Source organism: Mercurialis annua, linkage group LG5 (genome assembly GCF_937616625.2).
Source record: "Mercurialis annua linkage group LG5, ddMerAnnu1.2, whole genome shotgun sequence".
Classification (NCBI taxonomy): domain Eukaryota; kingdom Viridiplantae; phylum Streptophyta; class Magnoliopsida; order Malpighiales; family Euphorbiaceae; genus Mercurialis; species Mercurialis annua.
In genome coordinates, this window is record NC_065574.1 from 42,141,886 (window position 1) to 42,155,261 (window position 13,376).

Sequence of the window (13,376 nt, forward strand, 5' to 3'; positions counted from 1 at the left end):
TCGGGTTCAGAATCGCCAATATCAGACACTTTGTCAGAGCTAGTGGAATCTTGGATCGAGACTTCAACATCACTGTCTGAATCAGAATCAAAGGCGAGGAGCTTAGTCTGAAGAAAAGAAAATTCAGTTTATTTGCAAAGATCATACCTGCATAGATGAATAATGGGCGAGAGTTATACCTTCAGGGATTGAGTATGCGTTATGCCCGGTTTTGCACCTATGTTTAAAGGTGATCCTTGGGTAGAAGGCCGATCAACTGAGCTCCCACTCCTCTTTATGGAAATTCTAGGAGTTCTAGTCCTCTTTGGAGTTTTTGCTTCGGCTAGTTTGGACACCAGTGGTGGTTATAGTTGGAATCGACGTCAAGATAGGAGCTTTTTCCTTGGTTAATTTTTGTTTGGCTTTGCTAGCCGATTAGAGCACTACTGGTTTCTTTTAGATTCGCATAGATTTCTTGGCTAATGGCTCCTCGTCTCCCTCATCGTCTTCTGATGGCAGCACTCTTTCGAGCTCAACTTCAACTTTTGCAGAAAGAAGACGTACTGTGAGAATTTATGTATTGTTAGTTCATGGGCAATGTTTTCAAAAAATCATATCTGCTGGGCGTTTCAAGTTCTCGATGTGAGCCGCGACGTCTTTGTAGTTACCTGGGATAAAATAACTGGTAAACGTTACTTTATCAGGACGAGATTTTGGTTTTTTATTTGCTAACATGTATTCTGGCACCAGAGGCGCTTTATAAACAAAAGGCGGGCAAATACGTTCCAGGAAAAGAAGATAAGGGGCGATGTGGATATTTTTTCTCCCATACTTTTCTCCATTTCTTCACGTATCTTCACCATACTTCTTTTCTATGGTTTTCCATTTTTAGACTAAGTAAAGGCCGATTGAAAGGTACCTATTTTAATTTATAAAAGCGTTCGCATTTAAGGATTTCGATGCGGTGTTCGTGATTACCTTTCCTCTTCTTCGGATGCTAGACCTATAAAAGAAAAACATTGGTGTGAGTACGTTTTCTCTTTGTTTCAGGAAGTTTAAAAAGATTTAGTTTAAGTATATCCTCTGTCGATAGCCCGAAGTGTAGACCGATTATCATCTCCCACCACTCCTCAAATTCTTCAATAGACGATGGGCTTGCTTCTGGTATTGGAAACTCGTTTGGAAATGGTAAGTATCTTTCATGGAGATTGCTGAGGTAACCGATGCAGTTAGCAGTTGGGATAGCAGGGCGATCTAAGCCGTATTTATTTCTGTCAATTAAGAAAGGGCAGGGAACTGTTTGAGTGAAGCCAAATTGTCTTCACAGGTAATTTGGGCAGTAAGCTTCTACGGTGAAAAGGTTTCTTGAAGTTAAGGCATTGCACCAGTTGTCCCACCATTAAGAGTGGATGTCTTCGTCGATTTCACTATCTTTGTTTAGTTCCCATCCGTACGTAAGCCAAGTCGGTGGAAAAGACCAATTTAGGAGAGACACCAGGCAGATGCAGACTGATCGCGTATTTTCAGAAAGAAGCCAAGTACTTCTTTTAGATGTGGTAGGGTGGAGATTCCTTGAACCAAGGTGTATCCAAAGTAGAGATTGCTGGACCGGTCCGGTAGCTTGGCGATTTCTGGGAAGTACGTGAACATACACATCTAAACCATCCACATCGGTCCACTGGAACACCGATGAGTTTTTGTTGGACCAAGTCCCATTTGAACCCTAATTTTGAGTTTGACAATCAATTTAAAGAGCCTAATCATGTTTATTAGTGTGTAGGAACATATAGAAACCATCCCGGGTCGAATCGGAGCTTTCTAGCGAGAATCGAAAATTCCATATTCCGACTAGTTCCAGTAGCATATCGCGCCCGAGATCCCTTTTCCATCACGGGCGTGATACATGAATCTCGGGCGTGATACATAACATCACGGGCGCGATACACCACTCATCAAACAGCTTTGGTTTTCCAAATGTATCGCGGGCGCTACATGTACATCGCGGGCGCGATGAATATGAACGTTGAAGGTCCAACGGCTATATCAGAGCCCTCCATCAGTTGCTTGACAAGTGGCCTTCAACCATTGGTTGAATTCCTGACATTTGAATATCGCGGGCGCGACATAGGAATCACGGGCGCGACAGGGTGCTTTTCAGCACAAACTTGAGTTTTCTTCTAGAAGATTCAAGGGTTTGTTGTTGGGGTTATAAATACCCCTTGTCTACCTCATTTATGAGGTTAGACACTCCAGCAACAAAACATATACTCAAGCATTCAATTTATTCTCTTTACATTTATTGTGCATCAATTAATTGATTGCTTATCTCTTTTGTTGATTGATTAATCATTGTGATTCAATTATTAGTGTTGTAGGTTTTTGTTTATCCTTAGAAAAACATTTTGTGAGTTTGAGATTATCTCTTGGAAATCTCTTTTGTAAAGTTTGTGTTTAGCTTTAAAGCACAATCCATTAGTGAATTCTAAAATCTCAATCCTTGATTGAGTAGTGGAGTAGGATTGGTTTGTAATCCGAACCACTCTAAATTGCTTGTGTCAATTTCTCTTCTCTTAAACTCCTACTAAATTTTAATTACTCACTAAACCTTATTCACCCCCTCTAAGGTAGCTATTTAGGGATTTCAATTGGTATCAAAGCTAAGTTACTCATCTCATTGCTTAATTGCGAGTTCTTCGATTCAAATGGCTACCGAAAACTTTACTCACACTCTTCGTCCCTTCTTTGATGGAACGGATTATCCAAATTGGAAATTTTGTATGGAAAACTATCTCGATATGGATGGTGTGAACTTATGGCATATGGTTCTTGATGGTTATGTGGCTCCTACTCAAGAGTTGAATGGTGCTATTATACCTTGGCTAAGAAAAGATTGGACCAAGGATCAAGTTCTAGCTAATGCTCTCAACCGGAAGGCTATTTGTGTGATCATTTCATCTTTGTGTAGAGAAGAGCAAGGAAGGGTTCAACATTGCACAACGGCTCATGATATGTGGAAGATTCTTGAGAACTACCATGAAGGAACGGTTCAAGTAAAGAACAAGAAGGTTGAGCTTCTCATTGGAGAATATGAAGGGTTCAAGAACAAGCCAAATGAGACCGTCACCGAGACTACCAATAGACTTTTTGGCATTACCACCAATCTCAAGAAGCTTGGTAAGCACTATACTCTTGGTGAAATCAATGGCAAAATTCTTCGTTCATTGCCTCTCCTTGATTGGCAACCGAAGATAACCGCCATTGAGGAATCACATGACATAAGGAATTTGAGAACCGATGAGCTTATCGGAAACCTACTTCTTCATGAGATGACCTACATGAAGGAAATTCAAGAGTTGAAGAAGTCTCAAGAAGAGAAAACTAAGGGAATTGCTTTGAAGGCTAAAGCAATTGAAAGTAAGGTTGAAGAGGAGCTTAATGCAAGTGATGAAGAAGATGATGAAGAGATGGTGCTATTGTCTAAGAAAGTAAGGGAATGGAGAACAAGGAAGAAGTCTCAAGTTCAAAAATATGAGCAAAAGGGTGAGTCCTCAAACTTCAAGAGATCATCCAACTCCAAACAAGAGACTCCTACTCCTAGAAGAGATGTCACTTGTCATGGGTGTGGCAAACCGGGTCATATTAGACCGGAATGTCGACAAGGGCAAAGGAAACCCTTTCAAAAGGATAAGAAAGGATTCATCACCACTTGGGATGATGAAAGTGATTATCAATCCGATGAAGATTGCCAAGAAGAGGCAAGAGCAAATCTTTGCTTCATGGCTCTAGTTGATGAGTCCACATCCGAGGTAAGTACTCTACCTTTTATTTCTTGGGATGGTGTAGGGATAGAACCTCATGATAGCTCTAGTGATATTGTTGTTGTGAAAAATAACCCTAGTGCCTCTTGTGTTGTAAATGTTGAGAATGTGTTGGTTGATGATTCTTTGGTGTATGAGATTGATGATGAATGTCATGACATGATAAATGAACTAACTAACAAATGTAGTGACTATCATGCCAAAATAAAACTTTTCAAAAGGGAAGCCTCTATGGCTAAACTTGAGATGCTCAATTTGAAGAAAGAAATTCAAGACTTAAAGTCTTCTTTAGAATCTATCCCTAAGCAAGATGTCAATATTTTGCTAAAGGAAAATGAAACACTAAAGAGTGAAATTCTTTCTCTAAATAGCTCTATCTCAAGATTTCACAAAGGGAAGGAATCTTTGGACAATCTTCTTGATTCCCAAAGAAACCCAACCATAAAATTTGGACTTGGCTATAGTCACAACTCCTCTTCCTCAAGTGTGACTACTTTTGTGAAGGCTTCTTCACCTCAAACTTCTTCTATAGAAGTTCCTCCTTCTTTGGTCAAACCAAAAGAGGTGAATAAGAGGTATGCTCAAGCTCCCAAGACTAAGTCATTTGAGGGTTCTAAGTCTAAGAGCAAAGTGGGTACAAGACCCCCTAGACATACCCATGCCTCTCAATATAGTCACAAATGGGAGAAGAGAAGTATGAAAAAGAATCATGTTCATTCATATCCCTATGCTCATTCTCACAACAATGCTCATGCATATACTTATGATCACTCTTGTGCACATTGCTATGCTCACTCATGTGAGGCTCCTAGAGCCAAGACCTATCCATCTTATGCTCACATATCCCCTAGACTTCAATGTGTTTATTGCATGAGATATGGTCATAAGAATGTTGATTGTTATGTTAGAAAGGTCCAATTGAGGTTAATTCCCTTGGACTATTCTAGTGCTAATGTGATTTGGGTACCTAAAGGTTGAGCTTGTTTATTCTAGGTGCCAAAAGAAACCGTGTTGAATAAAACCAAATGGTACGTCGATAGCGGCTCTTCTAGGCACATGACGGGCCACATCTCCAACTTCACCCAATTGGAACATAAAAAGTTGGGAAATGTCACCTTCGGTGATGATGCCAAAGGTCAAGTTGTGGGGATAGGCAAGATAGGTAACTCTTCTTCTCCTTCTATAGAAAATGTGTGGCTTGTTAATGGTCTAAAACATAATCTTTTAAGTGTAAGTCAATTGTGTGATAAGGGCTATAATGTCAACTTCGATTCCAAGGCTTGCTATGTTATCCAACCAATGGACAACACGGTTATCTTCAAAGGAAATCGAAGACAAAACACTTACATAATTGACTTGGATACGCTTGAAAACCGAGATGGCAAGTGTTTACTATCACTTAGCGACGAATCTTGGTTGTGGCACCGTAGACTTGGTCATGCTAGCTTAGACCTCTTAAATGAGGTTAGCAAGGATGAAATTGTTAAAGGTTTGCCTAAGCTAAATTTTTCAAAAGACAAAGTGTGTGGACCTTGTCAAATGGGAAAACAACACAAGTCTTCTTTTAAAGCTAAAAATGTTGTTTCTACCTCTAGACCATTACAATTGATTCACATGGACTTGTGTGGACCTATGAGAGTTGCTAGTTTGCGTGGCATGCATTATGCATTTGTGTTAGTTGATGACTATTCTAGATTCACTTGGGTTATATTCTTGGCTCATAAGAATGAAGCTTTTAGCGGTTTTAAAAGTTTTGCAAAGCGAGTTCAAAAAGAAAAAGATTTATCTATTTCAAGTATTCGAAGTGATCATGGAACCGAATTTCAAAATGAATCTTTCAAATCTTTTTGTGAAGAAAATGGCATTTTTCATAATTTTTCTTCTCCTAGAACGCCTCAACAAAATGGGGTTGTTGAAAGGAAAAACCGAACCTTGGTTGAAATGGCTCGATCTATGCTTAATGAGTATGACTTACCTCATTACTTGTGGGCCGAAGCTATGAACACCGCTTGCTATGTTTCAAATCGCATTTTTAAAAGACCAATTTTAAAAAAAACTTCTTATGAGCTTTGGGTAGGAAGAAAACCCAAGATATCCTACTTTAGAGTATTTGGATGCAAATGTTTCATATTAAATACCAAGGATAACCTTGGAAAATTTGATTCCAAAACGGATGAAGGTGTCTTTTTGGGTTATGCCTCTAATAGCAAGTCTTTTAGAGTCTTCAACAAGCGCACCTTAGTTGTTGAGGAATCTATGCATGTGGTATTTGATGAGTCCTCCAAGGATTTTCCGGAAAAGGACTCGTTTGTTCATGACTTTTTAGGTACTTTTGAAGATCTCTCTTTGGTTGAAAATCAAGGAGCTACTACAAGTCAAGTGGAGGAAACTCAAACACCTCTAGAGGAGTCCAAGGTGGAATCCGAATCTCCTCCTTCGGCTCAACTCATTCATGATCTACCTAAAGATTGGGCTTTTAACAAAAGTCATCCTCAAGAGTTGATTATCGGTGAAACTTCAAGGGGAGTAAGCACTCGCTCTCAATTTCGTTCTTTTGCAAATGTTGCATTCCTATCTCAATTCGAGCCCACTAAAGTTAGTGAAGCCCTAGTTGATGAACATTGGGTGATTGCTATGCAAGATGAACTCAATGAATTCACAAGGAATAAAGTTTGGGAGTTAGTCCCTCCTCCTAATGGTCATACCATTATTGGAACAAAATGGGTCTATCGGAATAAGTTGGATGAAAGCGGAGCAATAACTCGAAACAAGGCCCGATTGGTTGCCCAAGGCTATAACCAAGAGGAAGGCATTGATTATGAGGAGACATTTGCTCCGGTTGCTAGATTAGAAGCAATTCGTATGTTGTTAGCCTATGCATCATGCATGAATTTCAAACTTTTTCAAATGGATGTCAAAAGTGCTTTTTTAAATGGTTTTATAGAAGAGGAAGTTTATGTTAAACAACCTCCGGGTTTTGAAGATTTTCGGCATCCACAATATGTCTTCAAACTCAACAAGGCTTTGTATGGTTTAAAACAAGCTCCTAGAGCTTGGTATGATAGGTTGAGTAATTTTTTGCTTTCAAATGGTTTTTCCAAAGGAAAAGTTGATACAACTCTTTTCACAAAAACTCATAAGCATGATATTCTTTTTGTCCAAATCTATGTTGATGATATCATATTCGGTGCTACTAATGAGTCTCTTTGTGGAGATTTTTCTATGTGTATGACTAGGGAATTTGAGATGAGTCTCATGGGGGAACTCAAGTTCTTCCTTGGACTACAAATCAAACAAAATGCGGATGGCATTTTCATAAATCAATCCAAGTACACCAAGGAAATGCTCAAGAAATTTGGCATGGAAACTTCCTCAAGTAGCAAGACACCTATGAGTACCACCACGAAGTTGGACAAGGATGAATCGGGTAAATGCATTGATATTACAATGTATAGAGGTATGATCGGTTCACTTCTTTATCTTACCGCTAGTAGACCCGATATTATGTTTAGTGTGTGCCTATGTGCTCGTTTTCAAGCTTGTCCTAAGGAATCCCACTTGCATGCCGTTAAGCGTATTTTCAAGTATTTGCATGGCACTTTAAACCTAGGAATTTGGTACCCTAGAAATGTAGACCCTAGGTTGCTTGGCTACTCCGATGCCGACTATGCGGGTTGTCTTTTAGACCGTAAAAGTACCTCCGGGACTTGCCAATTTTTGGGTCATAGCTTGATCTCATGGAGTAGTAAGAAACAAGTATCCGTGGCTTTGTCAACCGCGGAAGCCGAATATGTAGCGGCCCGGTTTTGTTGTGCTCAAATCCTTTGGATTAAGCAACAACTTTTGGATTATGGTGTTACACTTAGTCATATTCCCATCAAATGTGACAACACTAGTGCAATTAACCTATCCAAGAACCCTATTCAACACTCTAGGAGTAAACACATAGATATCCGTCATCATTTTATACGTGATCATGTGCAAAAGGGAGACGTTGTAGTCGAATTCATCGATACAACTAACCAATTTGCGGATATTTTTACCAAGCCTCTAAATGAAGAGCGTATGAATTTTATCATTCGAGAGCTTGGTATGCTTGATGGGAGCACTTTGAATTGAATTGCATGATTGGTTTGCCTATTTGATGTTTTACTTTACTTGTCTTACCGATTTCATTGCTTGGACCAATACGTATATGTATCCCATTTTATGATATTCATATATTTTGGTGTTTCCTGCTCATTAATTATCCATATGTGTTGGAATTAAGGCTTGACATTGTGAAAAATTGTGTTTTTGCATTAAAATTGCATTTTTTTTTATAAATATCATGTATCACGACCGTGATGTATAAATCACGACCGAGATGTTCAACCAGAAAGCAAGAATTTTGCTACTGCTTGAATCTCGGGCGTGATATGTATATCACGGGCGAGATATTCAAACAGTAAGCAAATCTTTTTGCCACTGCTTGAATCTCGGGCGTGATTCGTGTTTCGCGGGCGTGATATAGGCAGCTTTTGAAAATAACGGCTATTTTCCTATATCACGGGCGTTACACATGTATCACGGGCGTGATACGTTGATTTTTTTCAAATTTTTGCCCGTTTTTAACACTTGTCAAAACGGCTAGATTTTCAAAAACTAGCCGTTTATGATCGTTTTAAGGGTTTTAAAGGCCTATAAAAAGCCATTTTGAGGGCTACATTCATTTACAACCTTTCTCCCATCTTTCCATCTTTTTCTTCAACAAAATTCTTCACTTTTAATCCTTACACTTCAAAGTTTTGCTTTTTCTCATTCTCATATCATATCACTCATATCATGGCTCCCAAGAAAGTCATTCCTTCAAAAGGCAAACGCCCTATGGGGCAAACTTCTTCGGCATCTCCACTTCCGACTTTAGACATGGAAGAAATTGCTTCTCGCCGTGCCAATTTGGAAATTGCCGAAGTAGAAGGCACTCGGTTTCCCGATTTATCCAACATGACCTTTGATGGGCTTGCGGATCAAGTCTATGCCTACATTGATGCCTTGGGTTGGCGAAAATTTGTGTGCGGAAACCGTGAAGACACTATAGAGGATTTGATGAAAGAGGTACTATCTACTCTCCATATCATTACTAACGAAAATCATCGTTCCGGGTTTTATGGGGTCACTTTTCAAGTTAAAGGTACTACCTACAAGCTAACCCCCAAAGACATTGATGATTGCTTCGGTTTTGAAGAAGGTTTCGCCACTAATTATCTCCGGGTTGAGGAATTTCACATTCACGAGTTTTGGGCGGAAATTAGTGCCGATGTGAAGCATGAACCGAGAACCGCAATTGCTAAGTCTATCACCTCTCTTCCGCTCTTTGTGTTTCATCGCATTATCACTTACTCCATCAACGGGCGGCATGAGGGAAACGAAAAAGTCCCCATCAAGGACCTTTTCTTTTTATGGTGTGCGGTTAAAGGCGAGAAATTTTCATGTGCTCGCTACTTTATGGAGCATCTCGTCTCCCTTGGCAAGAAAAAGGGAACTCTTCGAGTTGGTTCGTATGTCACCGCCATGGTCAAGAAGGCAAGGGCCTACACTCCCGCTCTTCGCCAAGCTCCGGGTGTTGTATTCCCTTGGAAGGACTCTCCTCTCGATCTTGTCTATTTCGTCAATAGGGTCAATGCCTTTCAAGTTACAAATGACCAACATTATATTTATCTCTTTGGGGAAAGGTGGATTCAACAAGAGGTTCATAGGCTTGCTAGGAAGAGGCAAAGGCAACTACAAGAACCGGCTCCTCCGGAAGTGTTTCAAGCTCAAGTTGAGGAAGAAGCGTTTGGCGGCTTTCACGAACCGGAAATTCCGGCACCGGCAATGGATCCCACTTGGCTCCCACCTCCCGGCTCTAGCACAAATCAAATGCTCTCGCTCATTTATAGTCAAAATGAGCGGATGTTTGGACGTATGAACTTGTTGGAAACAAATGTGGATTCCCGTTTCAACAATTTGGAAAATCGCTTTGGGAGAATGGAAACGGAGTTTGGTGGTTTACGGTCCGATTTTGGCATTTTGCGGAACCGCTTCGATGCTCAATTTCCGCCTTCTCCGGTTCATACTCCGGTGCTTGAGGAAGAAGATTTCAATGACATTGAAGAGGAGGATTGATCATTTGCATTTCATCTATTTCATGCATTTTTTTTTATGCTTTAATTTTTTTTGCATTTTTCACCTTGTCAACAATGCCTTGTAAATCCTACCTAGTTGTGGATTACATGCCTATATATGGTTAATGTCTTTTGTGTAAGCCTTGTCCTTATTTCCTAATTTCAATGTGGTTTTTATCTTGGTTATCTATGAATCCTTGTTTATAATTGAGTTTATTTCATTTCTTGCACTTCCGATTTTTTATATGCCATTACTTCTTTTTGATCTTGACAAAGGGGGAGAGATATTTGCCTTTCTAAAGTTTTTTTTCATATCTCTCAAAAAGTGCAACTTTTATTCAAATGACTAAACTTTTAAAATCGTATCTACTTTATGCTTGTCTAGATTTATTTAAAAATTCTTATGCATAAAGTGAGGGGGAGCCAAAACTCATTTGAACTCCCACAAACTTAGCCATTTCCGTAAATTGATTGTCAAAATCAAAAAGGGGGAGATTGTTGGACCAAGTCCCATTTGAACCCTAATTTTGAGTTTGACAATCAATTTAAAGAGCCTAATCATGTTTATTAGTGTGTAGGAACATATAGAAACCATCCCGGGTCGAATCGGAGCTTTCTAGCGAGAATCGAAAATTCCATATTCCGACTAGTTCCAGTAGCATATCGCGCCCGAGATCCCTTTTCCATACATGAATCTCGGGCGTGATACATAACATCACGGGCGCGATACACCACTCATCAAACAGCTTTGGTTTTCCAAATGTATCGCGGGCGCTACATGTACATCGCGGGCGCGATGAATATGAACGTTGAAGGTCCAACAGCTATATCAGAGCCCTCCATCAGTTGCTTGACAAGTGGCCTTCAACCATTGGTTGAATTCCTGACATTTGAATATCGCGGGCGCGACATCAGAATCACGGGCGCGACAGGGTGCTTTTCAGCACAAACTTGAGTTTTCTTCTAGAAGATTCAAGGGTTTGTTGTTGGGGTTATAAATACCCCTTGTCTACCTCATTTATGAGGTTAGACACTCCAGCAACAAAACATATACTCAAGCATTCAATTTATTCTCTTTACATTTATTGTGCATCAATTAATTGATTGCTTATCTCTTTTGTTGATTGATTAATCATTGTGATTCAATTATTAGTGTTGTAGGTTTTTGTTTATCCTTAGAAAAACATTTTGTGAGTTTGAGATTATCTCTTGGAAATCTCTTTTGTAAAGTTTGTGTTTAGCTTTAAAGCACAATCCATTAGTGAATTCTAAAATCTCAATCCTTGATTGAGTAGTGGAGTAGGATTGGTTTGTAATCCGAACCACTCTAAATTGCTTGTGTCAATTTCTCTTCTCTTAAACTCCTACTAAATTTTAATTACTCACTAAACCTTATTCACCCCCTCTAAGGTAGCTATTTAGGGATTTCAGTTTTGATGTTTTTGTTTTGGATCATGCTGTGAAGACTTCGGTATACTGACCCTAAGATATATTCTCCTAAGTTCAAAGGGTGTCCTTCGGCCAGGGCTAAGGCGATTTTCAGGCACTCATGTGTAACTCTAAAGGAAGCGGGGCAAATGATGAATTTAGGAAGGAGGTAAGATAAGAAGGCGATGTGTTCATCTGTTGAAGGTTTGGTACCTTTTTTGCCGATGTTGTTCTTAAGTAAGTGCTTGAACCTTTTGGCTGATTTTAAGGGTCCAAGGTGTAGATCTGGTGATGTCTTACAAATAGTGGGCGATATCCTTATACCGGTGATGTTGACATTAAACATACATGCTAGATCTAGCAAGGTGATGGACATCGGCCCCATCCGGAAGCAGAAGGTGTTTGTGGTATCAGACCAGAACAATGAGGCTCTGAAGCAGTAGTGTTTAGCGATAGGGAAGATATTTTGACTAATTCCTATTAGGTCGTAGATACCTATTAATTTCCAAACATTGCCGTAGCGGTCATGAAGCCTTATGATCCAATTCTTGTATTCAGCGGTTTTAATGGGCTAGTTTCTGAAGGTTTTTCCAGTCCATATTGAGGAGTAGTGTAGTTTAGAGAAGCGAGGAGGGGCATAATCTTGAAAAGGAACCGCAGTTTCAAAGAGTTCTGACGGAGTGGTGAGAATCGGTCCAACGGAGTATCGGCCATCTTCTAGTTCTGTAGTTACCTCAAAGGCAGTGGTTGGTGCAGTGGAACGAACTTCGGCGAGCTTTTTGGAAGCTTATTAGACAACTTGTTCTTGTTGAGACATAATGATGACGTTGGGATGACTCTTGATGGGAATAGATGTTGGGATTGCAAAAGGATTGGATGAATTTCAAGATTTTTGTAAGAAATACGGGAGTTAAAGCTTCGGGTAAATCCAAAAAAGAAAAGAGAATAAATATTTATATCTGGAAAGTGACAGTTACAGTGAAGCTCAAGAGTTAAAGAGATTCACCGTGTGGGCCAAAATTTAAAGGAGGAAGCCCAATTTGATTCCAGGCCGAAAATAACAAGCCCAAAGTTTACACATTAGACTTGTTGGGGGAATTGTTTGCACCGGCCCAGAAGTGTATTGGTGGACCTCAGGAGTTGTGCGGCCCACTGGTGTGGAGAATGAGGATAAACGGTCTCATTTAAGGATCCAACCCACATAGAGCTATATTTCTTTTTAATTTTTTATTTACATTAATTATCTTAGAATTTTGAATTTATCCATGATTAAAACTCTTAATATAGGGTTTGTTTTCTATAAATAGCTAGGTTTATTATTGTATTATTTTTATCGACACATTTATCAATCAAACCAAAGTTTAGACTTTTTATCCTCAATGCCTGAATTGAATCTTAATTTAGGAATAGATTCGATATTAATCTCGCCTGAATCTCCAGATTTTCAGATTAATATTTTTAGCTTTTTCGAAAGACGGTTATGTCGTTCATTTGTTTGATTGTGCCATTTGAGTTCGATTATCGTCATCCGGATTTAGATTATCCCATCCGAATGCCATTTACCTCGCCTTTTACTAACTAGTTAAAGTATCGGTACCTGATAGTATCCGTTTATAAATTCAAAAATTCGAGTTTCGGTGTAAATCTAGCGAACTATATCATTTGTAAAATTTCATAATTTTGTTTAGACACTTGTTTTCTTTCACAAACACATGTCTTCATCTATAAACACTTATTATCAACATTTAAAAGCTTATCTTTATCTTTAAAAAATTATATCTATTAATGAAACACATATCATTTTACATTTTCAATGTATTCTTAGATTAATTTTAATATTTTTTATATTTTTATATTTTAATGTTTATTCTTTATATATATTTATCTTTCAATTTTAAATAATTATACTCTATTGTAATATCCCGTACATTTTAAAGTATTAAATAGTTCCATGTATCTTAATTTAAAAATAATTAAAATCGAGGAGGTCCAAATTAAGATAATA